Consider the following 26,247-nt stretch of genomic DNA (forward strand, 5'->3'; position numbering starts at 1 on the left):
TATAGCCGAGGCGGTAAACGCACGGGTATTCAGCATGACCATGCTGAGGGTGACGGGTTCGATTCCCGGTCGGTCCAGGATCTTTTCGTAAAGGAAATTTCCTTGACTTCCTTGGGCATAGAGTATCTTCGTGCCTGCCACACGATATACACATGCAAAATGGTCATTGGCAGAGGAAGCTCTCAGTTAATAACTGTGGAAGTGCTCATAGAACACTAAGCTGAGAAGCAGGCTTTGTCCCAGTGAGGACGTTACGCCAAGAAGAGAGAGAGAGAGGATGGTACTAAGCTGAAGATGAGTGCCGGTGTCATCAACCTTCATGAAGGAGTATTCTGCTGATAGCTATAACTTGGCCCTCCGAGCCATTTATCACAAAACTGATTTTCAATAGAATAAAGTTCCCCTTGAAGCAGTGAAGATAATGCAATAATATATTCACAAATTCGGGCAAATTCGGCTGATTATTCTGATTCTAACATACAACGCGAGCAGAACCCTGTTTGAAACTGAACGGGCGTTGTAACGTCACGAAATGTAAAAGTCGATTATCTAAAAACAAACCCGAAATTTATATGTTTTATTTCATTGAATTGAAGAACAAACCAATAAATTTCAATGGTGGAAAAAAAAAATCAGAATAACATAAAAATCCGAGCAGATTTTTAAGATGTTGGTAGCGCGGTACAGAGGGTCGGATTCTAGCGCTACAAATACGCATTTTAAACACGTTTTTTTTATGAAAACTAAATGTTCAATAGGTCAAATATATCAGAAATTTTACAAAGAATCCGAATATGAGAAAATATTTTGAGGTTTACAATCGTTTTCATGAGTTATAGTGGAAAATCTGACTACGAATGCGTCAAAACGTTGTAACGTCACGGTTGAATGTGTCTAATACAAAATGATAAATCACCCAAGAGATGCATGGAAATCGTTTCTTTAACTAAAACCGTTCTCAGTAAAAAATGCAAAGGAATTGCTGCAGTACTTCTACTAGGATTTCCTCCAGATGTAACCAATAAGAATATTTTGTTTTATCTTCGAGAGATTTTTTTCAGTGATGATTCCCCTTTGTATTCCTGTGTCCTCCAAGCATTTCTCTATGCATTGCTCAAGTAATTCTTACTGGTATTTCTCCAGGATATTTTTTTTCAGATATTCTTCCACGACTTTTTACATAAAATTCTCTTGGGATTGCTCCATGAATTCTTGCTGACGTAGGTGATAACTTAGGGGGGCAAGCATGGTTTTGACCCTCCCCCCCCCCAATATTTGACGATGAAGTTGAAGTTGAAATCGAAAGATTTTCCCATACATAAAATAAATAAAACCGGGCTTTGCCACTCCCCCACACCATAATTTGGCCAAGTTGGCGCGTCTGCTTGCTGGTATTACTCCAGCAATTCTACCGGGAATTTTTCCAGGACAAATTCTGTGAATATCGTTTTTTTGCGGAGATTCTTTCAAGATTTTCTCTGGGGGTTTCTCCAAAGATTTCACCAAGGAGTTCTATAGACATTCCGCTAAAACAAATCTCCAGTGATTTCCCCGGGGATTTCCTCAAGAATTTTCTAGTAATACCCCAAGGAATTGCTTCAGGAATTCATTGAGGAATTCTTGCTTGGACTCTTCCAGAAGTATCAGGTTTCCCAAGTAACACAGAAAACATCTTCAAAAATCAAAACTTCAGAAGATGCTATATAATTGCACTATAAGTGCATCAGAAAACATCTTGTGTTATTTGAAAGATTTTTTAATGTTGGCACATGATAAAGAGAAAACAATTATCAATGGCTTTAAATCGTAAAGAAATGTTTTGGTAATACAATTATTCAACACTTTTAGAGCATTATCCATCAATCATCATTCACTTTTGACAGCCAATGTTAATGTTCCCACTTCATGAGACTTTGTGGTTTTGATGAAACCATCATATCTACGGCTATCTGTTGCATTCAGGAAGGCCTCACAGATGTGAGAATAAGCATGTCGTGTCTACAGCAGGATTTGACAATTTCCAACACGCTTAACAGTCTGATATCTGGCTAAATTTCCAAGAATAATCAAGCCCCTACCCGAAAAGCAGCGGTTGCGACTTCGTCCGGTTCACCTTCCCACTAATCGTAAAACATCCTACTCCCATTATGAACTCAACATTCACAAATCTGAAAACATCCGATCACCACATCGGCGGTACGCTCCATTAGCAATCCCAGGAACTTTTCGACGAATCTACGCACAAGACTTCCAAAGCTCTAATCTCGTGTGATTCGTTGTTTTTTAATTGAATGCGTTGCCGAACTGCTGGTCAATTCTGCCAATGCGCGAACAGATTCACGGATTAGGAATGGCACTGGGCATGGGGATAGAATAGTCGTTATGATCGTTCACTGTGAATTTGCAATCTTGCGGAACCTATAAAATAGCAACAAAATTCCGGACCATCAGCAGAGCCGTTTGTTTACATTAATTGTTGATAGAATTTCGACGTAATGACAGATAAAGCCAGGCCAAGAAACCTGTTGTAATATGGTTATTTTGACGTTGTAATTATGTACACTAACATGGAAGTATGTTGAAAAGATGTTATCAAGGCGCATGATTAACGTCATAAAAAATTGTTGTACAAACTGTTGTATAATTGCTCGCAAGACATAATCTCGAAGCAATTTCAACTTAGGTTTTAATCGAAATACAAACCGTGTCTGTCTTCACCTCATTAGAGAAATAAAATAAATTACAGTACCGAGTAAATAAATGAGTACACAAACAAAAATATGTTAAGAACTAAATAACATTCTAATTATTTAGATTCATTGATCATCTTATGGAAAATGTTTCACAGTATATGACTTTCCATGAACCGTGTTCAGTCAGTAATGGATTTGACTATAATTATTATTAAAAATAGAATATTATTGGAAACATTTTGAACGGCACTGTAAGCCCCATCGATCATCTGCCATTTTGCGTTTTCGCGTGCATTATGAAAAAATCATAAAAATCGGCATCAAATAGCATATTTGGGTCACACTTTTGAATTCAACCTAGTGGCGCATGATTTATATGTGAGTGAAATTATAAGTTTCTCCATAAATCTTGAAGCGCAAATAAAACAATACTAATGCCACTAAGTATAACCCATTATTTTGTTTGCTGTCCGAATTATAAAAATATCATGCCGACTCCATCACTTGGAAATATTTGTAATGATTCAGAAGCTAACTGCATTTATTTAAAAAAAAAACAAACATTTTGTTATTGTTTTTTACTGTATTTTTTCACTTCACTTACCGTCGGGCTTAGCAACAGGTAGTATAAGTGGATTTTCCAAGTTATATAACACCAAAAAAAGCTTAATTACAAAAGTTGAAACGGAACGCAATATTAAGGTTTTTTACAGGTTGAATAACTTGAAATAAGCTTGATTCTAACCTAAGAATGTAATTGCATTATAATCGCATTCTGCAAGTTTAACAACTATCAAATAACTTGGTTTTAGCCAATCAATATTAAAGAGTTGGTTAGAACGTACCGTGGGAGTACAATTGGTGTTTAGCAATACATCTTATATAACTTGTAAGATGTTTTATATGCCGCCATTTTTTGCGCTGTTTTGATTATATAAGTGTTTGATATTAAGTCCATAATTCAAGAAAAAAACAGTCGATTAAGTATGAATAGTGAATTTTAAACTAATATAAAACAAGTTGTGTTACTTGGGTTACGAGTTGAGCGTAGGTGAAGAAATCGGCCCTAAGTCCTATCATCAACTTAGAAAGCTTGCATCGCTGAAACGGCTTCCGATAGATGATAAGATGGTAAAAATAGCCAATACACACCATACAATATGATATATTCAGAATAAATCAGAAAGATCTCTCCAAGTGCCATTTCGTCGAACAATCGCACATAGGAGTAAATGGACCAAATTCCTGGCCATAAGTTAAATTTTTTTGTGACTTTCCAAAGCCTAATATTTTTTGAAGATGAATGAATCATGTGGCAATCAATTAAACCCTTTGGGATGTATATTTTTTAAAGAGTAAATGCCTGAATTGATGATTTTTTTTACTGTTTTTTTTTTCATTTGTATCATAACTCATCGGAAGTACTTCAATTATCGAAATTTCAACAGCTTAAAAAAATAATTGAGTATGGAAACCAGCTCTCCTGATTAGGGTGTATCATTTAAACCAGGCCTGCCCAACCTTTAACGATCGCGGGCCATTGATTACACTCCACACCAGTTGACGGGCCAGAGTTCATTTTTTTTCAAATCCTACAGGTTTTCCTGAAACTTTTCTAAACATTTCTGGCGAGACTATGGTTTCTTCCTATTTGCTTTTCGAGACAAATTCTTATGGAATTTTTTGAGTTTTTGTAAATTTTGTAAGAATTTTTGAGTACGTGTTGATATTGTAAAAATTGGTATTTATCAAACGAAGATTCTTATTTTTTGTTTTCACAGAACACGCCGGAGTTTTGAGATTATTGACACATAAATGAGATCTCTAAAATACACAACAATCGTTATTGAAACTTTTATTCATTTTAAGATTTTTTTTCCTTCCGCTGTTGGCGAAAATTAAGACATTGCATCTAATAAGCTGAATTATTGTTCAGCTGATTGGACGCAGTGGCTTAACTTCCCCCAACAATGGAAATTCTGGAAATGAGTAGAATTACTCTGAGGTTACGCTGAAACGTTGGTTTTCCAAATTGCAATGCCAGCTAGAAATTTCGCAAACATTTCAATGTTCATTGCGAAAACTTGATACCGTAAACCGGGGTCAAATTGATCTCCGGGTCGAAATTGATCAAATGTTTTTGAGTTGGATAAAGCATATTTTAAGTAGTTTCCCTTCAAGTACCGTTTAGTACCTGATTTCAACTGCACGATACTGGAATGGAAACTATTTCAAGTATGATTTATCTAACTGAAAAACGTCTGATCAATTTCGACCCGGAGATCAATTTGACCCCGGTTTACTATACCTCTCCCGGACGGAATCTGTAAGAAGCTCAAAATAACTGATTGAAAATCTTTGAAAATACCTATACTGACTTTAAATGATAATCTTGCTTTGAAATTATAATTCATTGGAAAAGAGAAAACATTCAAATTTATTACTCCACCGGCCAAAAGTCATTACTTTTCTTCAATCGTGCCGCGAGCCGCATGAAATGTCCTCGCGGGCCGGATGCGGCCCGCGGGCCGTACGTTGGGCAGCCCTGATTTAAACAAAAAACTGCACCTAGTTTTATTTATTTTGCTCTTCTACAAAAGAGTTTTCAAAATCATGTTCTTTTTTATCATTTTTTAGCCATTTTCAGCATTCAAAATGTTTTCAGATTCTGCAGCATTCTAGACAAAATTACAATGATATATCCCTTTCGTGACGAACCAGCACAATTGTGCTGTTGAGCAATAACAGTTTTGCGTATTTTTTCAACTGTTTAGTCTTTGGTTTATCTGATGTAAATTGTTTTATATATTGAGCCATTACATATACTTGCATGTGTGCAAATAAACTTTTGTTTATGTTGTGTGTGAGATTTACCACAACAAGTTAAACAAAAAATGAGCAAAAATTGTAAAACATGAAAAAGTTTTATCTGTCGCAAATTTTTACTTTTCAATTTATCTAGGTGGACAAAGCTAGGAATCGAAAGTTAAAGAGTAGTTCTTACAAATGCCAAAGAAAAAGTGCTGATAAATTAAAAACTCCGAGAGTTCTGGAGAGCCAAATTTGAGCAATTTGTATGCAAATTCCGGTTTTTTGCGCTCCGTCTCGAAAGGGATATAATACATATCCTTTGTGAATCGCAAGAGAACGAGTACCAAAAAGTACCAGACGAGATAATAGATCATTTTGAAAATTTCACCATTTTGACTAGTTTTTAGTTACAATATATGTAAAATTTTGAAAAAAAAAATCAACTTGGTTTCGACTATTTTTTTATGAATGACCACTTGTTCTCGGTAGATAGATCATAGTAGAATGGTCTTGTATCTCTTAACGAAATGTGCCAAATGGAATCAATTTCCAGACAGAAATTTCCATACACCGATAACCACCTGAATGTATGCAATGCACTAGTAATTTTATGTAGATAGAACAGTTTTGTTCAAAATTTGTTTATAAAACAATCAAAAACGACTCAAACAAAGATCTCACTATGCATAGTATGTAATCATATGTTGATGCACCGTAAAGAATATATTATATTCACAAAAGATAATGTTTTTTTTTTATAGCTAAACTCATTGAGTTTTTCATTCAGTACTGCATAAACTGTATTTTATGTGTAGAGTTATGTTAAAATTCCATGTTTTAAAAAAAAAACTCAAACTGATATATTCCTCATGGTTTCTCTCTCCATCTTAGGAGTAGATTTCAATCCATAATTAACTGTTGAGTTTCGATATGTTTTTCAATGCACTATTGAAGTTAGCCCAAAATGACAATGTGTTTCCCAAAAATATCTAGAAAGCGGTACAACATATGAATTGATTTTAAGGGGTCTTTCACAAATGATGCTCTAAAAATTGAGCAGATAGAACAATTGTTCAACAAGTTCTCTGAAAAAGACAAACCCTACAACTTTGCTGAAGACATAAACACGTTATCTTCTCTGATGAAAAAAATAATGAATTTCCCTTACACTTCTGGGAGAATCACTCTGAGACAAGGTGACCCGTGTTTCCAAACAATAGATTTTATGAAAATATACTTATTTTTCAGTTCTCTGTACTAAAAAAAATATGACGATTCAAGTGCATTTTGGGGATGAAAACATACATTGCTCTTGGCGAGGTTATAAGAAATCAGTTTTGACCTTTACGTGAAATAATATGGCTATTTGCAATCCAAAATGCATCCTCAATATCAAAATTCACAATTTTATCGCTGGTACCTACATAATACGCCATAAAAAAGTATTAAAACTTGTTGTGCCATGAAATGAACCCTGTTAGTCCAGTGTGGATCGTATCCACTCCTTGATTTCTTTCCTATGCGCTTAACACTTTCGACATGGACTCTTCACAATCTGAATTTTTAATTACATGTTTTACATAACATTTTTTAATGACAATTCCGGAAAAAATATTATTATTATTATTACTTTATTATACAGATTTTCAACCCTAGGCTGGTTCATCTCTTCCCCGGAAGAAAATACTACACAACGCATTCACATTATCATAGCATATTTTTTTTTATTTTTCTGTCCAATTTCAACTGTTTCATATTATGAAAGTGTCACCTCAATTACACGTATACGATCAAGCATAATCTTAATCTGGTATCTCAGCAAAAAGTGGCGTTTGTAAGCTGACTCTCAGCAAAACGATTTCCTATTTTTAGAAATGAACTGTTAAAATTGCGAAGATTTTATTTAAAAAAAAATAATTGATTTGCGAATCTCGGCATAAGTTTAAAAATAGTGCCAATATCCTGGCAATCTGAATTGAGGATATAGGACTGGAATTCTTGTTGGAATTTCTTTAAAATTTCCAGGAATCTTTTGGGGATTTTTTTGGGATCTTCTCTTGGCATCTCATCAGATTTACCTTGAGGAATTTCTGCTTTCCCGGTTTGCTCAGAAATTCCTCCTGATATTCCCCAGAATGTTTCTATATACTTCTCAATAAACTCCTCCAGTGATTTCTCTAAGGATTTTCCAAGAAACATGCGAATAGATTTCTTCAGTTTTTTCTTACGAATAAATCTAAAAATTCATTTGAAGATTTTTTTTCCTTCTTTTCTGTTGGTTGTAGTGATGGAAGCGAACTTTCTCGTTATTTGAGCATCATTCGCTTCTCAAGTGTGCATCATAACAGGGAATTGTTTTGGCATAGAATACTTTTGGAATTGACGTGGACAGCTGCCCCTCCCCTTAACTAGTCGTATGTAGTCGAATTTAGCTCAATAATTGAAAATTAAAAAAAAATAAATATAACACGGTGTGTCTGGTGGACAACATTATTTTAAAAAATCGGTATCGCTTAAATGCCCACCAAACGAAAGCTAAGGGTCCCACCTTTCATTTGAGACTTAAATGTGAAAGTTCTATCGGCGGGTCTAGAACGATTTTTTTTTTAAAAATAGTGTGATATTTTTGGTATTGGTACTAAGTAATAACGAAAAACGGTTTGTCCATTGCCAACATGGTTTTCCGACGGAAGATTTTTTATATGATGTTAATTACACTTCCCACAAAAGCATAATAGTTCCATGTTAATAAAAAAAAGCCAGTAAACAGTAGTCAGTTTCGTGGTTATGGGCGGTAATACTTAAAAAATTGTAATTGTTTCAAGCAGGTGGAGATGATGAGTTCAAATTGTTGTGGAGCCTCGTAGCCGTGCGGTTAGAGTCACCAAGCTTTTAATCGCACCATGCTGTGAGGTGAGGGTTCGATTCCCGCTCCGGGCGATGAAACTTCTCGTGATAGTAGTTTCTTCTCCGTATCCACTGGTGCATGCTCCGTGTGTCCCTTGTCTAGTGTTAAGTTTCATTCAGTCTGTGCAGCCTTCGGCTGAAGACGGTGTCCGCGTCTTTTTTTTTTTTTAACAAATTTCAATTTACATATGTACCGCGTCATGCTCTAATACTCGTAATTTTTAAATCACCGTGTTCCTCCTTATATCGTGCATTCGACAAAAAAATCAATTATTCAAAGAATTTTATTATTTTCTCTATTGAGCAATGCACGATATAAGCACAGACAAACAGACGTAACACTCTTCGATAGTGCTTGGCACATGCATTTAACGATGAATTCAAATTTCGTTTGATTTCCGCGATTCTTTCACCATAGGTGCTAATGTTCGATCGCTTTGATGTTCGCAAGTGTACGCGTTTCTGAATGATACAAACGAAACTTACAGGAAACATGTATAAAAGTGTGCGTGTTAGGCAAACGTCAAATCGCAATCCATTATAGCCGACAGTGTCTCGCGCGGTTCTACCAATAGGTGGATGCGTGTTCATGAAAAAGACAGCAAAAAAAATAATGATTTTTTTTTTAAAGAATTACGTCTTCTTGTCTGTGATATAAGGGAATGGCTGTGTGTTCCAAATACCATGAATTGGCTAAAACTAGAGATGGGCAAAACAGTTCTTTTAAGGGAATCGTTCTCAATTGAACAGTTCTTTAGAAAGAACTAGTTCTCGTGAACCGTTCTATCGTTCAGTAGTTTTTATCTTTGTTTTGTAAATCTAATGTTGAACTAGTACGAAGGTACCTTACCAAAATGTTACAGACCTACTCTCGTTAAGTTATTTTACGTGATATTTACAAAATTAGGGGAGCATTTTAATGTTTGCAAATTATTTCTCAATTGCCGTTCTCGGACTAACTGCCCGAGCTGTCATCGGAGAATTCATTTGCGATATGGTTTGCTAGAGCATTGACAACATTCACTCCCACAGAAAACATCTTTGAAAAATATTAATGAACGGTTCTGAGGGACATTCAGTTTTCTTGTTTTTAAGAGAACGGAGAACTATCGTTCTTTTCAAACGAACGACAGTTCATTCATTCATTGTAAAGAACTAGTTCTTTTGAACCGTTCGCGAACGGTTCGCCCATCTCTAGCTAAAACTGCAAACTGAACATGTTATTGATACTTTTACTTAATAAACAAGTTCTACAAATCTCTAGGCACAAAACATTGCCAATTTATTTGACAGAGCTGTTTAACCCTCTAATACCCAAATTTTTGATTTTGATCTAAATATCATTTTTCGTCATCTAAAATCGATTTAAACATGTTTTGGAAGATGATTGTTTTTAATTCTCGATTTCGTGAATTTCAGTTTTTGATTTTTCTAATTTTTATTTTTGAACATCCCCACACTTTTATATTTTTCCTGGAAGCCAATTTGGGGAACGGATTTTTTGAGATGAAAACATTTTGAGATTTTATGATTATTGTTGAAATATTATTATTTTAAATTTTTTTCAAAGAAAATTTTATTTTCTGTGTAATTTTAAGTAAAATAATTTTAGAGTGTATTCGATTCCCTTAAACTGTTAAACAAGGATAGACTAACTTGGGAAAAATTTAAAATATGTTAATTGTAGCGATTCAATACAAAATAAACAATGACTTCTAAAAGGTGACTAAAACATCAATTTTTCAATGATTTTTAAAGTATGTAAATACGCTTTAAAATACACCTTAAACTATTTTGAGATATACAGAACAATCCGAAATATCATCCAAAAATATAAAAATTGTGATTCTCCACGAAACAAAAATTACAAAAATGCTCAAACTATACCCCGTCTAGAGGCGGGGTTGGGTATTAGAGGGTTAAGGCCACGATGTTAGGGCATGCTAAGATACTACAATTAATCACAAGACGACATACATTTTCCAGCATCCTAAGATGACCGCAACTCGATATTTTCTGGAATCAAATCTTTAAAACGCGTGTATTTCTTATGGGGCAGGTGGGTCACGAACCATAATTTGAGAAGGCGGGCCTACAATAATGGAGCAAAACTAAAATAATAATTGTGTTGATTTATTTAGTTTTTTGGTGCTTTTTCATAATTTCTAATTGTAATCCGAGATTTTTTGTTCTCAAGGCCGTCATTAACACAATCGTCATCATTGAATTTAAAGCGGTTGTCTCGTCCAATACTGATATTTTTGTATTAACAATGTATTTACTGTACTGCGCAGGAGAATGGAGTACAGTGATTACATTTTCAATGCAAACATTAAATCACCCTTTTGCATCTATAGCAGAACTGCAACGAGCACTATCTTTTTGCATCATCGGTAGTAGTGCTAGGTCTGCCGTGTTTGCCCTTAAATTAAGGAGAAACTGTAGTTCTTGCAGCACTACATATTTCTCAATTACACTAGTTTACAGCATTTTTGAACTCGGTAAGCTGATGATCGTTTTTGGCGTAGAATCATGCCCTGAGTTCGAAAACGCGAAGGAAAAAAATTACAGTAGAGCGGAAATTTTTTCGACTTTCCATACAAGGCTGATGATTTGAAATCGATTTTTGTTCTATTTTTAAGCAAAGTCGCTCACTTCACACATCTCATTCTCCGTAATTAATTATCCGATTGAGCTGAATTTTTTACAGTATCTTGCCTACATATGATATATCAAATAAACGTTGAGAAAGAATTTTTAAATGTTTTTTTTCTTATTGAAAAAAAAAACATTTCTTCATATATTTTTGGAAATTTTGCAAAAATTTCAGAAGATCGTCCCCAAATCTCGTCAATATCTTGAATTTCATCAATTTGACGCGAAACCTGCATTCAGATGATCGAATGGTATTACATTCAGCTTTTATTTTATGGAAAGAGATTTAAAATTGGTTGAACAAAACGCAAGATATTTGAGTTTTAGTAAATTCCATATTTTAAAAAGTTTTAAAACTCGATATTGAGCCAAAACTCAAAAACTGTTCTACTTTAAATTTTTTGAGCCACGGTTTCGAAATCAGCGCTAAATTATGCTTCAAAAATTTTGGTCGTTGACAGAAGTTCACGACTTTTGTTTTATTTTGTAAACTAGTGTTACAGCAAATATCGATACTCCGCGTAGAAGACTCAAATTATATTTATACTTAAAGAGAGTAACTCTGAAGGGTATGATCTCATCATTGAACGATTAAGCTTTAAATGAGTTGTTGCGACGCCGCACCTTAACACAATTTTCTGGGCCGGTCTAAAGAATGAACCCGTCTAGTCATAGCATAAGACCAACATGACAGTTTGCGCGATATGATTTGTGTGTGCAGATGAAGCGAAAGGGAAGATAGTAAACAGAAAACAGATGATGAAAGTGAATTGATAAAGATTATCGCCATCAACATTTTATCGTAATCATTACAAAAAAGTATCTGATTGTAAGGCAGTGAATTTATTTAGAATAATATTGTTAGTTGAGGTGTAAAACTCCATCCAAAAAACCTGTTGTGTTGCGGAGTACTGCGTACGATCTCGTTGGTAAGAATCTGCGATTGAAAAGATAGTTACGTGCAATAGAATGTAAATACTTACCTGAATATCCCATTAGCCGTGGTGAACCAATTCCAAATACCTAAAAATACCTATCAAGGAATTAGGAAGAAAGGGACTGCCAATCCGGTGATAAACGACGTAAGTAGTTGCATATAGAGAAACCACGAAATCACTCACTTGTTAATATAAACTATTTATGTACTCAGTGATCAAATCCAACCAGCTAGTTTAGGGTAAGAGTACCCATTGTCAACTCGAGAGAAAATTAGAAGTAGCGGAGAAGGAAACCACTTCTTGTGAGTATTAATTTAGTTTAGTTTTATGAATATGTAATTGATGGAAAATATATTGCAGTTTTAAGCATTGCTGAAAACCAGTCGGCTGCTATAGGAATTTTGGTTTCCCTCTCGGGAACATGAGTAATTGCGATATATTATGTATCGTGGATAATACCATAGACTTATTTCAAGATCTCGATGTATCAAAGGAAACCATCAAATTTGGTGTGTCCAGTCCGGTATCCAATAAATACATGTATTCATAACCGTGTATTTTTTCCGTGTAAATTGTCTTTTGTGTAAATTATTTTTAGCGTGTTACACCGATCTGACAGCTCTGACAGTAAAGCACTAAAGATAAATTACTTAAGTGGGTACCGAGGATTGTTCACAATCTGCGAACTTGACTGCGGAAAAAATCGCGACCATGATGCCGCTGATAATACCAACCTCTATATCTGATATATTTCAGAAAATGTTGTTCAATAATATCAATAACCTGCAAATACAAATAGGGACTTTTCTATTTTATTCTGTCTATTATTTGTATGCTCAGCCTTATAAAACAAATATCTAAATCTGTGAATATCAACTACCTTCGATGATATTGATAGTTGGAGAAAAAGCTTCTGCGAACACAGCACGCACACCTTGGTACGGTTTTCATCGTGACTTTATGATTTTATGTCGTAGTTGTTTCTCTAAAAGTTTGGAGCAAAGCTATGTTGAAATTTATTTTCTTTTATTTTTTATGATTCAATACCTGATGCTATACCACACAGCAATCCTTCAAATTAGCGAAAAATGCTTTTACAAGTGTCAGAAAGGCGCACAAAATGAACGTATACCGGCCTAGAACGGAACGTGGTCATTTTATCCGAGCTACTTTGTTGATCGTTCTATTTTTATTGACATTCAAGTCATGGCCTACTACGACTGTAAAACTTTTCGAACATGTGGCACTGTCGATAAAAACCATCTTCTCGGTTAACACACATGCCTTAATACGAGTAAAATTCTATTACAACTCCCTTAAGTATTTTTTTACACTTGTCTGGGCAACATTTTTATTGAAAATTTTGAATATGTTTTTACCCGTTTACTCTATTAATATGATACGTTACCAATGAGCGACCTCATACGAGCCCATTAGGTTACACTCAAGGTTGAAAGGAAGGAAATGCAAGTCTTAGATACATTCCACGCGTTACGTTTTGTGCGAGAATCAAATTTTTGCTTCAAAATGATATGTTGTCATATACATGCCAACCAGCATATCAAACGATCAGATTTGAATAGAAGATTCAGTTTATGATTTCTAATTGGGAATTGGGCCTTTGTACTTCGAAAGAAAACATGAAATACAGCGTAACGGGACACCATCGCAAAAAATGACGAATTTTGACCGAACGCCAAGAAAATTGCTACTTTCTAGAAGCAATTTTCAAAGTTTCAGGACTATTAGAAGAATATAGGTAATTATCTTCATTTTGGTGCAAAAAGAATCAAAATCGACAGCAGGAGCTCGGAAATATCGTTCAATGAAGTTCAAAAATCGCGGTGTAGAAGTGCGTGAAATGCCCGTATAGTAATAAATTTTTGAAAAAAAAAAAAATGTTCTGGGACCGCCGATAGAATTTTCTTGTTTTAGCCTCAAATGAAAGGTGGGACCTTCAGCTTTCGTTTGGTGGGTGTTTTAGCGATACCGATTTTTTTTAAATAATTTTGTTCTACCAGACACACCGTGTATAGTCAATGCTCTTAAAGTTTTACTCGGTCTTTATCTCAATGCATATGCATCCAAAACAATTCTTATGGTGTTGAATACCTTGGTGAGCATCCATTATATACGTCACGCTAAAATTGTGAATTTTCGACACCCTTCCCCCTCTTTGTACGGGTTTTTCCTATCTTATATAAGTAAAAATGGAAAGGTGTTTGTATGTCACGAATAGGCTCGGGAACGGGTTAACGAAATCAAATAATTCTTTCACTGTTGCATTCGTACAGGGCTCCGACGTGTTTGTACGAAAAAATAATTGTGGAAATCGAGAAGGAATGCAGTAAAAACGGAAATATGTATTTGAAATTTGGCACTTCGCTACAGACTCTCTCTCTCTTCTCTCTTCTTGGCGTAACGTCCTCATTGGGACAAAGCCTGCTTCTCAGCTTAGTGTTCTATGAGCACTTCCACAGTTATTAACTGAGAGCTTCCTCTGCCAATGACCATTTTGCATGTGTATATCGTGTGGCAGGCACGAAGATACTCTATGCCCAAGGAAGTCAAGGAAATTTCCTTTACGAAAAGATCCTGGACCGACCGGGAATCGAACCCGTCACCCTCAGCATGGTCATGCTGAATACCCGTGCGTTTACCGCCTCGGCTATATGGGCCGCTACAGACCTAGATGTCAAAAAACACAGGAGGCAGGCAGTACGACGTTTGCCGGGACAGCTAGTACAGCGGATCTACGGTCACACCTCGTCAACCCGCTGCTGATAAAGTCGCTGGTCGCCAAACTGCCGGATCGGGAAAAGCGTGAGTGGGTCCACTACCGGCGAGGTCGAGGGGAAACAACCTTGAGGACGCTGACGGATTTCCTGATGGACATCGTGGCAGACGCCTGCGAAGCTAACGTTGATGAGTTCAATCCACCGCCGTCGTCGGAATCAGATTCCCAATCCGAAGAGGAGAGTTCGAATGAGGCTGGACTATACTGTCACTACGGAGCCAGCAGTTCGACCGATAACGCAAGCGAAGACAGAATGATGAAACCGTGCAATATGTGTCAATCCATGGACCATCGTCTGCGGCACTGCGCAGATTTCAAGGAGTTACGGTACGCTGAGCGCTTGAAGCTGGTGACCCGCGAGAAGTTGTGCCATGTCTGCCTCAACGAGCACGGCGGTAAGTGCAAGTTCAAAATCCGCTGCAACATCGGCGACTGCAGAGAGTTCCACATCTCGCTCATGCATCCGGTCGGAAACACGGTCAAGATGAGTGCACCCATAAGGACAAACTGTACGGTCTTGTTCCGGATCGTTCCGGTACAGCTGCACTGCGGAGGCAAAACAGTTTCGGTGTTGGCGTTCCTGGACGAAGGATCTTCTGTAACGCTGGTGGAGAAAAAGCTCGCCGACCGTCTGGGCGCAGTCGGAATACAAGAGCGATTGACCATCTGGTGGACGGGAAACACGTCGAGAGAGGAAGACTCCCGAAGAATAAGTCTTTGGGCGTCGGGAACAGGCGCTGCAGCCGGCGGCGAGATGCTGTTACATACAGTGCACACGGTGGACAAGTTGATGCTGCCACATCAAAAGTTGGATTCGGAGGAGCTTGCAGCGCAATACGAGCACATGCGAGGGCTGCCCATCGATTCGTACGACGGACAACCGCAGTTGCTGATTGGGGTAAACAATATCCACGCGTTTGCACCGATGGAGGCAAAGGTGGGTACGCCAATGGAACCGATTGCGGTTCGCACCAAATTTGGATGGACGGTGTATGGACCGCGGCAGACAACCTCGGCAACGGCCTGTAACTATCTCGGCTGCCACCGGCAGATAAAAGAGGATCTGCCGCCCGAATCACTCAGGAGGAACTATGCGTTGGAAGAATCGGTGGTGTTTATTCCGCGGGGAACCGCAGAGAAGAAAGAGCGAACCTCGGAGCGAACCACTCAACTCGGAGATGTTCGCTACGCAATCGGATTGCTGTCGATGGACCGAGAACAAGAAGATACGTTTCGTCATCCGGACAGATCCGGAAGAACTACCACGAACATGGCGGTTCTCGTTCATCGCTCTACGGAGCCTAGAAGAGACGAAATCGGTGACACCGGTGCATTTGAATCGTGGCATCTTGCAGATGGCGAAGGAGAGAGTCCTGAGCTCGGTCCTGGGAGCGATCTGGGATCCAAGTGGGGACCAGCGTTCTCGACGAGGCACAGCGGCGAGTTCTTGCCGCACCTGTACGAGGAAAAGCGGCCGACAAGAAGGCTCGTCACAAGTGCAGCAAAACCGGAGAAAATCAAGATCGATCGGCGTAAGGAGAAGCGTAGGGCGATGCGCGCGCTTGATGAGGGGCGCAAGTTGTCGGGCAAGATCCTGCCAATAACACTAGCGAAAGCGGCTGGCAATAGTTGGACGATCAGCAGCCGATCGAAGGGAGCGCTTATTCGTGGTCGACGGGAAATCTCGGAAGTGGTGCGTCAACGAGGCGGTGATCAAGGGCTCAGATGGGCGAGCCCGACAAACCTGTGGACCGCAGATGGTAAGATGCAGGCGAGGCATTGTGAAACTTGCGGCGTTAGAGAGGTGAGGTAAATCCGGAAATGCCTGATGTTACGGGCTGGGGTGTTGCGACGCCGCACCTTAACACAATTTTCTGGGCCGGTCTAAAGAATGAACCCGTCTAGTCATAGCATAAGACCAACATGACAGTTTGCGCGATATGATTTGTGTGTGCAGATGAAGCGAAAGGGAAGATAGTAAACAGAAAACAGATGATGAAAGTGAATTGATAAAGATTATCGCCATCAACATTTTATCGTAATCATTACAAAAAAGTATCTGATTGTAAGGCAGTGAATTTATTTAGAATAATATTGTTAGTTGAGGTGTAAAACTCCATCCAAAAAACCTGTTGTGTTGCGGAGTACTGCGTACGATCTCGTTGGTAAGAATCTGCGATTGAAAAGATAGTTACGTGCAATAGAATGTAAATACTTACCTGAATATCCCATTAGCCGTGGTGAACCAATTCCAAATACCTAAAAATACCTATCAAGGAATTAGGAAGAAAGGGACTGCCAATCCGGTGATAAACGACGTAAGTAGTTGCATATAGAGAAACCACGAAATCACTCACTTGTTAATATAAACTATTTATGTACTCAGTGATCAAATCCAACCAGCTAGTTTAGGGTAAGAGTACCCATTGTCAACTCGAGAGAAAATTAGAAGTAGCGGAGAAGGAAACCACTTCTTGTGAGTATTAATTTAGTTTAGTTTTATGAATATGTAATTGATGGAAAATATATTGCAGTTTTAAGCATTGCTGAAAACCAGTCGGCTGCTATAGGAATTTTGGTTTCCCTCTCGGGAACATGAGTAATTGCGATATATTATGTATCGTGGATAATACCATAGACTTATTTCAAGATCTCGATGTATCAAAGGAAACCATCAAATTTGGTGTGTCCAGTCCGGTATCCAATAAATACATGTATTCATAACCGTGTATTTTTTCCGTGTAAATTGTCTTTTGTGTAAATTATTTTTAGCGTGTTACACCGATCTGACAGCTCTGACAGTAAAGCACTAAAGATAAATTACTTAAGTGGGTACCGAGGATTGTTCACAATCTGCGAACTTGACTGCGGAAAAAATCGCGACCATGATGCCGCTGATAATACCAACCTCTATATCTGATATATTTCAGAAAATGTTGTTCAATAATATCAATAACCTGCAAATACAAATAGGGACTTTTCTATTTTATTCTGTCTATTATTTGTATGCTCAGCCTTATAAAACAAATATCTAAATCTGTGAATATCAACTACCTTCGATGATATTGATAGTTGGAGAAAAAGCTTCTGCGAACACAGCACGCACACCTTGGTACGGTTTTCATCGTGACTTTATGATTTTATGTCGTAGTTGTTTCTCTAAAAGTTTGGAGCAAAGCTATGTTGAAATTTATTTTCTTTTATTTTTTATGATTCAATACCTGATGCTATACCACACAGCAATCCTTCAAATTAGCGAAAAATGCTTTTACAAGTGTCAGAAAGGCGCACAAAATGAACGTATACCGGCCTAGAACGGAACGTGGTCATTTTATCCGAGCTACTTTGTTGATCGTTCTATTTTTATTGACATTCAAGTCATGGCCTACTACGACTGTAAAACTTTTCGAACATGTGGCACTGTCGATAAAAACCATCTTCTCGGTTAACACACATGCCTTAATACGAGTAAAATTCTATTACAACTCCCTTAAGTATTTTTTTTACACTTGTCTGGGCAACATTTTTATTGAAAATTTTGAATATGTTTTTACCCGTTTACTCTATTAATATGATACGTTACCAATGAGCGACCTCATACGAGCCCATTAGGTTACACTCAAGGTTGAAAGGAAGGAAATGCAAGTCTTAGATACATTCCACGCGTTACGTTTTGTGCGAGAATCAAATTTTTGCTTCAAAATGATATGTTGTCATATACATGCCAACCAGCATATCAAACGATCAGATTTGAATAGAAGATTCAGTTTATGATTTCTAATTGGGAATTGGGCCTTTGTACTTCGAAAGAAAACATGAAATACAGCGTAACGGGACACCATCGCAAAAAATGACGAATTTTGACCGAACGCCAAGAAAATTGCTACTTTCTAGAAGCAATTTTCAAAGTTTCAGGACTATTAGAAGAATATAGGTAATTATCTTCATTTTGGTGCAAAAAGAATCAAAATCGACAGCAGGAGCTCGGAAATATCGTTCAATGAAGTTCAAAAATCGCGGTGTAGAAGTGCGTGAAATGCCCGTATAGTAATAAATTTTTGAAAAAAAAAAAATGTTCTGGGACCGCCGATAGAATTTTCTTGTTTTAGCCTCAAATGAAAGGTGGGACCTTCAGCTTTCGTTTGGTGGGTGTTTTAGCGATACCGATTTTTTTTAAATAATTTTGTTCTACCAGACACACCGTGTATAGTCAATGCTCTTAAAGTTTTACTCGGTCTTTATCTCAATGCATATGCATCCAAAACAATTCTTATGGTGTTGAATACCTTGGTGAGCATCCATTATATACGTCACGCTAAAATTGTGAATTTTCGACACCCTTCCCCCTCTTTGTACGGGTTTTTCCTATCTTATATAAGTAAAAATGGAAAGGTGTTTGTATGTCACGAATAGGCTCGGGAACGGGTTAACGAAATCAAATAATTCTTTCACTGTTGCATTCGTACAGGGCTCCGACGTGTTTGTACGAAAAAATAATTGTGGAAATCGAGAAGGAATGCAGTAAAAACGGAAATATGTATTTGAAATTTGGCACTTCGCTACAGACTCTCTCTCTCTTCTCTCTTCTTGGCGTAACGTCCTCATTGGGACAAAGCCTGCTTCTCAGCTTAGTGTTCTATGAGCACTTCCACAGTTATTAACTGAGAGCTTCCTCTGCCAATGACCATTTTGCATGTGTATATCGTGTGGCAGGCACGAAGATACTCTATGCCCAAGGAAGTCAAGGAAATTTCCTTTACGAAAAGATCCTGGACCGACCGGGAATCGAACCCGTCACCCTCAGCATGGTCATGCTGAATACCCGTGCGTTTACCGCCTCGGCTATATGGGCCGCTACAGACCTAGATGTCAAAAAACACAGGAGGCAGGCAGTACGACGTTTGCCGGGACAGCTAGTACATAATACATTTCATGTCACACTTTCACAACTCTTTTCTCGGCTCCCATGTAAAAAACCTTACCCAACTTCATCTTGCTGCAAAAGCTTGTGAAACGTCAAACCAGAGCGTTAATGATTAATCATAAATTTAACCCTAAAAGGGATACCTTCATTGCCTCAGTTTCGTCACCTCGCTGAGTGTGTTCCATCAAAGCCGAGCTCTGAAAGGTGCCTGGGGTCCAATGGACCCCAGGTATCCCTTTTAGGGTTAATCATGATTAATGATTAATGATTAAGATTAATCAAAAATCATTATTCATAATCACAAAAATTTCTCATTTAATCATTAATCATCAATCTTAATCACACTAATTTCGCAATTTAATCATTAATCAGTAATCATAATCATAAGAAAAAAAAGTAAATTAATCATTAATCATTCATCGCCAAAAATGATTCATCATATAAAATATATTATTTAACTAAAGTTGGTTTAAAAGCTGTTCTAAATATTATAATTTATGATTCTTCTTTCAAAAATCTCCCAGACAGAGTTACCTTTTACTTTTGAAACTTCAAAAATATTTTTAACAACAAATCCATTTTAATCACTTCCAGTTTTTGTGATTGATTAATCATGATTAATCATGATTTTTAATCAATGAGCCATTTTTAATCATCAATCATAATCAATAATCACAGATAAAACCAAATTTAATCATTAATCATAATCTTTAATCATCTTCAAAACTAAATTAATCATTAATCATAATCAATAATCACTGAAACAAAAAAAAATTAATCATCAATGATTAATCATGATTAAAATTTTTGTTAATCATGAACGCTCTGCGTCAAACGCAATAATGTTTACATTGAACAAGCTGTGTGATTGCGCTAACAGGTTCTTCGTCACAACTTCTAGCTGAAAAAGTGTTCTTTAAACAGCTACGAAGCGCTGCTGATTTGTGTATTTGGCAACAATACAGAGTATACTTTATCAAAGCAGCTGTTTTATTGATTGGTACTCTTATTCGATTTGCACATCTTCCGGCAAATCTTCCGGAGTTGGATTAAACTGCAATAAAAGCAACCCAAATGTGTAGTAGCTATGTATTCCGCTTAAAGTTTGTTTTGACAATAATGTTTACATCCGACAAGCCGTGTTGGTATACCAACAGCTTCTTTATTACAGCTTCTAGCTGTAATGATATCGCATAACAGCCTTTAAAGCGCTGCTGGTTTGTGGATTTGTCAGCATAACAAATTTTACTTTTCATTCAAATATGTAGTGAAAGACTGACGAGAAATAAGTGAAAACGTAGCTGTATTGCCGTTTTTGTAGAATCTCCAGCTAGTGAAAATCTGGCAGTAGAGTTTTGATTACCACTTTATCAGAGTAGGAGCCATTTGCTCCAGCATTGCTTGGTATGCCAGTATTCTACCATATAGTGGAACAAGGATTGAGGCTATTAAGAATGAAAGAAAAACATTGATCAATTTAGCACCGCACACAGTCATGATTGGATACCCATAGGTATTCTAAGCCACATGCTGCATATGTCGATGCTTCTGCTTTTATGAAATGCAAACAGGCAGTGAAAAATAATCCCTTCTAGGCTATTCTATTTCATTTATCAAAATATTTTGTCACGAAGGCATGAAAAGCTGGATATCTATACACTGTGGGTATTCAGACGGACAAGACACGTGGTGCATCGAAGCAATATGAATAATGGAGTTAGAAGAGACTGCATGCAATGCCTTTTTGCAAATTGATTTTAATTGTGATGATTGGATTGATAAAAATTCTGCATCATTCTCTTCAAGACAAATTTGAATACAGTTGAAATGTTAACACATTTGTTCAACAGTATTTTTTTCCAGAATTTAGTTTGATGAGAAGAACGCTGAAGCTGATATGTAATGGAAGATTAGATGTCATGATTAGGTCGATGCAAATATTTACTTACCTTACCGATCAGGCTAAGGCCGGGGTGGCCTTAGCCTGATCGGTAAGGTAAGTGGTGCTGTACATAGTAGCCGCCTCCATTCCGCTCGGTTCATGGCTGTTTGTCTCCAGTTCCGCACTCTGCGTAGGGTCCGCACATCGTCCTCCACTTGGTTGACCCTCCTAGCTCGCTGCGCATGATGACTCTCGAGAACCATTTTAGTCGTGTTGCTATCCGAGATCCTGTTGACGTGACCCGTCCTCCGTTGCCTCCTGATTTTCGCGGTGTGGACGTTTCGTGCCCATGGAGGAGGACCGGTCTAATCAGCGTTTTGTAGATAGTTAACTTCGTGTTACGGCGAACTTTATTCGAACGTAGAGTTCTGCGGATTTCGTAATAAGCACGATTTCCTGCCACAATGCGCCTCTGAATTTCTCAACTGGTGTCGTTGTCGGCGATCACCAGTGAGCCCAAGTACACGAATTCTTCATCCGCCTCGATATCATCACCGTCGACATAAATTCGGGGTGCTGGCTCCTTTAATTCCTCCCTGGAGCCCTTTGTCATCATGTACTTTGTCTTCGACACATATATGACTAATCCGATTCGCCTGGCTTCATTCTTTAGTCGGATGTACAGGGGATGGCCAAAATGTTTGGGATAGGCAACTTTTTTTCTCCCACAAAAAAAATCAACATGCTGTAACTTTTCATAGAGTGCATCAAAAAATCTCAAATTTTGACTGTTTGTCAACCTTTTATATGTGCATCATTGGTACAAATTTGGGCACGATTGATTAATATTTCGCGAAGTTAGAACCGTTCGGGTAAAACACTATTTTTTAGACAACTCATTTTTGAACTGTCATATCGCGGAAACCAGTGAACCGAATTGAATGAATAATTTAACGTTTTTCAACAATATATTGATACTTAATACGACGTTATAAAATGTTATATTTTCTCACGGCGAATTAAGTTATACCGGGTTGAAATTTTTACCCATATAGAGGAAAATAAGTCAAATTTACAATACCACACAAAAATTATTAAATGTGTTCTTCCTTCAATCTTAATAGGCTCTAATATATCTGATTAGAGATAATTTGAGAACAGGAGTGGAAAATCTTTGGATATCAACACTAAAATTTATTGACATATATGTGAAAAAATTACATTTTTTCGAGAAAAAATCCAAAAAGTGTCAATCCATGATAACTTTTTTCAATGTTTAAAAAGTACCTATGTGTTAATAGTTTGTGAAGAATTTACATATTGTTAGTGTACGTTCAACATTTCATTCAATTCGGTTCACTGGTTTCCGAGATATGACAGCTCAAAAATGAGTTGTCTGAAAAATAGTGTTTTACCCGAACGGTTCTAACTTTGCGAAAGATTTATCAATCGAGCCTAAATTTGTATCAATGATGCACATATAGTAGGTTGACAAACAGTCAAAATTTGAGATTTTTTGATGCACTCTATGAAAAGTTATAGCATGTTGAACTTTTTAGTGAGAGAAAAAAAGTTGCCTATCCCAAACATTTTGGCCATCCCCTGTACGTTTCCGCCATCGTCTCAAATTTACGAGCTATAATATCAATATTGTCAACGAAACCAAGCAGCTGAACGGACTTCGTGAAAACCGTTTCACTCGTGTTTATCCCCGCTCTCCTTTTTACACCTTCTGAAGAAATATTGAACAGCAAGCATGAAAGACCATCACCTTGCCGTAACCCTCTGCGAGATTCAAAGGGACTCGAGAGTGTCCCTGATAATCGAGCTACGCACATCACTCGATCCATCGTCGCCTTGATTAATCGTATCAGTTTATCCGGGAATCCGTATTCGTGCATAATCTACGATAGCTGTTCTCGATCGATTGTATCATACGCCGATTTGAAATCAATGAACAAGTGATGTGTGGGCACGATGTATTCGCGGCATTTCTGCATCACCTGGCAGATGGCGAACATCTGGTCCGTTGTAGCACGTTCACCCATGAATCCAGCCTGATACTGCCCCACGAACTCTCTTGCAATCGGTGATAGACGGCGGCATAAAATTTGAGAGAGTATCTTGTAGGCAGCGCTCAGTAGTGTGATCGCGCGGTAGTTCCACAGTCCAACTTATCGCTTTGAACCTACAACACCACACATTTATGGTTCCTAGCTGGGGCTCAATTGAATGATGTGTGCCTTGAGTGAGGCTGGAGCTGATGTCAATTGAATGATCAGAGGCTAGTCAATTGATATTCCGATGGTAAATGGAAAAAATGAATGGTTACCTATCTCAATTTCAGCTTTAAATATCGGTTGATACTGACCCTTCGCAGCACTGACCACGGGAGGCTGCAAAGTTTACGCATCGCTGGCCGTTATCATTCGATATGGCGTGCAAGCTGTTTCGTCCGATTACCGGTCTGTACATTTCCTGTCTTTGTGTTCAAGTGTAGAATTAGCTCTAAGTTAAAATACACATTAATAAAAACAAAAAAAAAAATTCCTCCCTTCCTACTTACGCGTTCATGTCGCCGACAACGATTTTCACGTCACGCGGCGAGCAACCATCGTATGTTTACTCTTACTGCGCGTAGAACGCTTCTTTCTCGTCATCAGGTCTCCCTTCGTGTGGGCAGTGCATTGGCGTAGCTAGTCTTTTCTTTTTTCTTACTCACTCTCCTAAACAAACGCGAGAAAGAGTGGGATGCGAGAGGGGGCCTGTGCCCACGACAACGCTGATGGGGCTACCACCTTGGATCTAGCTGGGCGTGATGCAGCATTTCTTATTCAGCCGCTGGATGCCAGAACAGACGCTGTTTGAGCCGCACCTCCTGGGTGAACAGACGCTCGAGACTCCTCTCCTCTTCTTGGCGTAACGTCCTCACTGGGACAAAGCCTGCTTCTCAGCTTAGTGTTCAATGAGCACTTCCACAGTTTTTAACTGAGAGCTTCCTCTGCCAATGACCATTTTGCATGTGTACACTCCCGTTCAAAAGTTTGGGGTCACCCCCTCAAAAACATGTCATTTTTTTAGGCCCATATCTCCGCCAATTTGCGTCCGATTTCAAAACCCTAGGTTTCATTCAAAAGATAATAAGTCAAAGAAACTTTGAACATGATTTAAAAGAAACTTTTTCAAAAAATTTTGTATGTAAACTTAACCCAAAGTTGCCAAATTTTCTAAAAAATGAATATAAACTTACGGCAGTGTCGCTGGAAATTGGGTCGACAAAATTTTAAGATGAGAGCGGTAATATGACCCATTTTCTATTAGCTTTCAACTGCTTTTTACAGAACTTAGCTAAAAAATCTAGAAAAAAAGTTATTAAGTAAATTAGTCCTTGATGTCATCGACCAAAAGTTTGGGGTCACTCCTCAATATGATATATCGGTCAAAAGTTTGGGGTCACTATCGTAAAACATGGGAAAGTGATTTGTTGATATCTTTGTCATCTTTCATTCAATTTTAATTCTTCTTGGCTTATTTGAAACAAAATGAATGATACTTACTGCATAGACATTGAACCACACATATTCGTTGAAATTTACATACTAAAACTTAACGTAAAGTTGCCTCATTTTTTGAAGCGTGGTAAAATGTGCTAACTTTACATAACATTTTTATATACAAAAACCATTAAATACGTTAAGTTAAAGACATCAAACGTAAATTTAGTTAATTATCTTTGAAATGAGCCAAAAATAATTAAAATTGAACTATAGATGATGAAGATATAACCAAATCACTTTTCCATGTTTTACGAAAGTGACCCCAAACTTTTGGCCGATACATCATATTGAGGGGTGACCCCAAACTTTTGGTCGATGACATCAAGGATTAATTTACTTAATAACTTTTTTTCTAGATTTTTTAGCTAAGTTCTGTAAAAAGCAGTTGAAAGCTAATAGAAAATGGGTCATATTACCGCTCTCATCTTAAAATTTGGTCGACCCAACTTCCAGCGACACTGCCGTAAGTTTATATTCATTTTTTAGAAAATTTGGCAACTTTGGGTTAAGTTTACATACAAAATTTTTTGAAAAAGTTTCTTTTAAATCATGTTCAAAGTTTCTTTGACTTATTATCTTTTGAATGAAACCTAGGGTTTTGAAATCGGACGCAAATTGGCGGAGATATGGGCCTAAAAAAATGACATGTTTTTGAGGGGGTGACCCCAAACTTTTGAACGGGAGTGTATATCGTGTGGCAGGCACGAAGATACTCTATGCCCAAGGAAGTCAAGGAAATTTCCTTTACGAAAAGATCCTGGACCGACTGGGAATCGAACCCGTTACCCTCAGCATGGTCATGCTGAATACCCGTGCGTTTACCGCCTCGGCTATATGGGCCCTATAGATGCACGAGACGTACCTCATGAATCTAGCTGAACAGAAGGACAACAGTGCCCAGGCTGCACTACCAGCTCAGCACACAACTCTTAGCTGGCGGTATTTGTCATCGCTTGATCCGTGGAAGCATGAGGTAGGAACTTGTGAGGATCAAAGCTATGCTGGATGCTCTCCTTATCGACTCACCGTTTTGCAACCCAAATATTCAATTTGTTTCAAAATAATATTTGCATCGGCCTTAAT

General features: G+C 37.7%; 1 protein-coding gene across 1 annotated transcript in view; it reads left to right on the top strand.

Moving 5' to 3' along the window:
• The window catches only part of LOC115265005 (neurotrimin), a 370,539-nt gene that overhangs the window by 11,536 nt on the left and 332,756 nt on the right, over positions 1-26,247 (top strand). The gene's annotated exons all lie outside the window — the stretch shown is intronic.

This window comes from Aedes albopictus, chromosome 2 (assembly GCF_035046485.1).
Source record: "Aedes albopictus strain Foshan chromosome 2, AalbF5, whole genome shotgun sequence".
Classification (NCBI taxonomy): domain Eukaryota; kingdom Metazoa; phylum Arthropoda; class Insecta; order Diptera; family Culicidae; genus Aedes; species Aedes albopictus.